Below are 4,864 nucleotides of genomic sequence, written 5' to 3'. Positions count from 1 at the left end.
CTGTAAATTTTATTTTCATATGTTATCCTTTATTAAGATAGGTTATGTTACCCATACTACGTTAAATGCTTATTTACTCGCCAATGAGCATAGGAATTCGGTGAATGCACTGAATGTATCATGTTTCTTTTCATTTGAGGCCTCTACTGTGGTAGATAAGAAAGAAAATTATTTGTACATAAACGCTGGCTGCCACTCCAATGTAACCCAAAACTGATTACATTCACCCAGCAAACTTTGGTTCCTAATCATCCACAATGATAATAAACTCTGAAATAGTTCAAGTAGTAAGATAACAAAAATGGAAAAAGTCTTAAGAAAAGAGGCCGACGTATACTTATAGCTACGTAAAGGTGAGTTCTATAATTGTTGAATAGATTCAGCATATATTTATTTTCTATGTAACAAATGGGCTACATGTGCGAAATTTCTTTCGTCCAACAATAATTTGTACTTGACCAGGCTAGTTTGGGTAAGGGTCATTCTCTCCTGGATAAAACAGAGTTCATGGTTATTATTATTATTATTATTATTATTATTATTAGCGGTAGTAGTAGTAGTAGTAGTAATTTAGTACCATAAGCCACTAGATATTTACTATCAACTTTGTTTTCCTTTTTAGTTCTTCTCTTTTATAATTGAATTAACTAATGTCGACCCAGTGGAGGACATTTCTGGTATATCCCAATAAATAAATAAAAGTAACATAAAGTCCTGGGAAACGAGGGAATATGTGGAATTCTTAACTTTCTTTTTTGCATGTCTAGCCCAGGTTAGTACTTAGTATAATAGTCGTGGTGTACGATAACACATATCTGGTGTGATGTAGTCAATTAACAATGTGATTACAAAGAAAAAATTATATATCATGGATATACTCAGTGTAGTGCTAATTCGTAATTTGAAAACATAATATTTATACTCCTGTACAGATTATGATATCCATCACGCCATGGGCACTTATGAGGGGCTATTCGTTGAACGAAACGTAACAGAAGAAGCATGCCGAGGGTAACAGTCGTGTTTGGAAATCATATCTGGTTCATCAGTCTCGATTAAAATGTCTGGCTTAGAATGGCAGGCTACTTATGTCATACACATTAAGCTAAATGTCTACGTTTTATTTTTCAAGGTTGCTTCGGAAAAAATTTGTCTATACATGCAGTGTACGAATCCCAGAACTAAAAAATGTGATCCGATACCTGTCAGTGCACATAGTGGAACTAGATGCGGCGGAACAAATATGGTAATATATCTTACCTCTCTTACTTAATATGGATTTCTTTCAAAGTTGAAACAGGCTCATTAATGACTTGTCATTTTCTAACCAAAGGATATGCCGTAAGTAAAATAATTGTTTTTTGAACTCCATATAATAATATGTGATCAGGATCGATACGAAAACCATTTAGTTTACTCTACAATGATTCATACTAAGTTCAATCTTAACTGAATTATTTTCGGAAGCAATGTTTACTTTCTTGCAAATCAATCAATTTAAGAAACAATAGGTTGTTATGACTGAATAAATCTTTATCGTTCTCCTTTTATCTTACAAACCGTTAAGAACCAAGTTTCTTTTTGCAGTGGTGCATGAAAGGAAGGTGTGTGCCAAAAACGTCAAAATAGGTAAGTACTTTACCTTAGGCAAGAACCACAATGTCACAGTAGATCGCCTGGGACACACACGATTATACGGACGTGGGTTATAATCTTACACTGTCCTCGCAGAGTCAACATCCACAGTATGTCCCTTGGCAATACATTTGAGCTATTGCTAATGCACATATAACGAACCCTTCAGGCATTGATGCTCCGTTAAGCAATAAACCACCTAAAAGTAATAATCATGAATTATTTCGTAATAAATCTTTACCAATTCACTTCTCATTTAGAGAAATGTTATAATGCATTGTTGATACAATTGTAATTATGCGATGTTGACGACGATTATAGCAACGACGAAGATAGTTATTACTCAGTGCGATTTGCTATTTAAAAATATTGAAATGAAACTTTTTTCCATTTAATTCAAGAATTAACTGTCGATCATCAAAACAGACTTTGTATTTTTCAGGTCAAACTCGCAGTGTGTCACCCTTAGTAAAGGATGAAACCCGACAAACTAGGGCACTTCAGAACTGAATGCATTTATGTGAAAACAACCAGTTCGAAAACAACAGCACGTATCAAAGAAAGTTTTAAAATTATATGACTAATAAACTTGCGTAGCATTGTACATTTTTGTAGAAATATTGACAGTTTCCATATACGATATAATGTTTTCTAGAAAATATCAAGGTCAGTAATTTTCCTTTACCATTCTCAATTTCATCTATTTTATTATCATGCTTTCATTTTTATTTTCTTTGTATCGTACACTGAGGAAAGCTAATTGTGACGATTAATATACATGCTTTCTTGTGATTCAAATATTGTACCCAGATACATGTATTACATGAATGTATCATATATCTTTACCTGAATACAAATATACTATCTTCCGATTGTAGGTATCATATCTGCCCGCTCATTAAAGGCTTGGTTGAACGTAAATGGGCATTTGCCCAATAAGACCATGATGGGCATATGTCGCAATGAGGCCGGCTTTTCATACCCGGTGTTAGTTTTCGAGGAGAACAAATGTTTGGGATATTTTCCCTCCTGTTGTTTCTTAACTTGTGCAAAGTCCAAAAAACGGGAAAAAATGAGATTACGTTTAGATAATATGAAAAAACTATAGAAATGATTTGGTCTTCAAAGCGGGTTATATTCCTACTTTAAATCTATATTTACTATACCTAGCAAATGACCATCTCTGTAATATTTTCTCTAAAGAAAATGAACTTAAAACATTTACATTTAAAGAGGAAATATATGGTTGACCTTTGCTATATTGTATATGTAAATACACTATTTCAAATTAAATAAAAATTCCCTTTCGAAAGGTATGATTCTGTTTGATGATGCATGAAATAATACATCATGTCCAGTATGTTAATATTAAGACTATGAATAGTGCAAAGGAACACTTTAAATGTATTGAGCTCGATAACTTTCTTAGTTCAATTTCTGTTTGTTAAAGTTGTCATAAAAATCAGTGAGCCTTCCGTTGAAATAAAGATATGTGTGTTTTAATATATTGACATTCCAATTTCAACAACAGGATTTATTAGTAATAATACAGTAATGAAAACTGTAGCTGTTTAGGCCTGAAAGCATAATACGTACCCAACTTTATCATATACATATATATGGTTCCGAAGTGGTGTAAACACACCAAGAATATTAAATGCACGTGAAGATACTCGTTTTCTATCGTGTGAAATTACCAACAGACATTTTTGTAGAATTATACATCATTGAAGTTTGTTGTTACATGCAAGTATAACTGACATGCGTGAAAACTTGGCAATCTCGGTAATACGTCATCACTTGAAATCTGGCAAAATCATTGAATCATTGTGGCGCGGTTTTTCACCCATGCACGATCATAAAACTCCAGAATGACTCACTGATAAATTGCAAAACGTCATGGCAATTGATATGCAAACTTCTTGCAGTTTTGGCTATAAATATATTAGTGTTGTATCATTGTAGCATATTTATTGTTGTTTCATTTTTAACATTTGATATCATAGCACAAATACATTTTTGGACATTCAATGTCAATCATTTATTTCGAGTCACTAGTACTTATTGACCATTGAAAGCTAGACCACGCATATTTCCAACTGAAAACAATGCATTTTAGTTCTGATACCAAAATGTTACTTTCTTGATAGTGCATTAAGTAAAGCGTAAAATAATTTGCTAGATCTGGAAAACATAATAAAGACACAAAGCTAATCTATGCTGAAATATCAGTAACATTACATGATAAAAGAATATACTATCGTTAGGTATGCTTTCAATGTTTCATGATTTATGTCGATATGTATTAAAGGCGAAAGTATGGTTCCTACTATATAATCAGTTTGACATGCACACAGTTTTCTGGATTTTTATTATTACGAATCAATTGTATTACACTTGCTTCGCCACAAGACGTGAAAGAACTGAAATTAAATTGATCTGGAGCAAATTTTAAATTAAAATGCGGAAGTAAAATATATTTAAGATTTGATTTTGCTTACATCGTAGTAATTTCTGGTACATCTATAAAGCTGTAACGTAGATTTAAAGCAAATGATTTGCAATTTCTCTCAAAATATATTTGAGCACAACTGTAAGCGATTTCTCTGACTGAACACGAAACGGTCATGAAGACGTTGTTTACATGACCCATATATGTATTATTTTCACTTGATCGAAGAAACAATATTGAATAAAATATATAAGAAGATGCCTCATGAATGACATACAATATACATATAACAATTCATAACTGTAATAACATCAGCAATCACCTTATCTTTTTCCTTGAATTAACAATCCAAATCGCACACGCACACGTACACTTTATCAAAATGTATTTATTGTATAAATATTGTATGAAGCTATATAACAAGAAATTAAATCTGATGCCACAGTATGAATGTTTAAATGTGAGTTTTACATATGTGATTCATCTAAGATTTGAACAGAAATCTTCTAATAAAACATTTTCGGTTTCGGTTAATGTATTATGGTTCTCTAGTTAAGGAATTCAATAACTGATGCAACCATAGTGTGTAGTATGCATGGATGGAAATGTCACTCTAATAGTATATCGGAAAGGATACACATACATGGCCATACATTTTATTAAAATGTACATACGTAGCTAACGTTTGGCTATGAATAATCCAGAATTCATGGAATGCATCCTGAGTGAAGCATTTTGTATACTAAATGCAAATTAAAAACCAAATGAAACCAGAAG

General features: G+C 32.2%; 1 long non-coding RNA gene across 1 annotated transcript; it reads left to right on the top strand.

Annotated features, from left to right (window-relative positions):
• The first annotated feature begins 1,142 nt into the window (after positions 1–1,142).
• Positions 1,143–2,213, top strand: LOC149775455 (uncharacterized). Its single transcript, XR_016416565.1, has 3 exons — positions 1,143–1,246; positions 1,588–1,629; positions 2,078–2,213. It is a non-coding gene; the product is annotated as an uncharacterized LOC149775455 (long non-coding RNA).
• Positions 2,214–4,864: the final 2,651 nt, after the last annotated feature.

This window comes from Sinohyriopsis cumingii, chromosome 19 (assembly GCF_028554795.1).
Source record: "Sinohyriopsis cumingii isolate HCF-2022 chromosome 19, ASM2855479v2, whole genome shotgun sequence".
NCBI lineage: Eukaryota > Metazoa > Mollusca > Bivalvia > Unionida > Unionidae > Sinohyriopsis > Sinohyriopsis cumingii.
The sequence above is the reverse complement of the archived record's forward strand: the minus strand, read 5'-3'. Positions and strand labels throughout refer to the sequence as shown.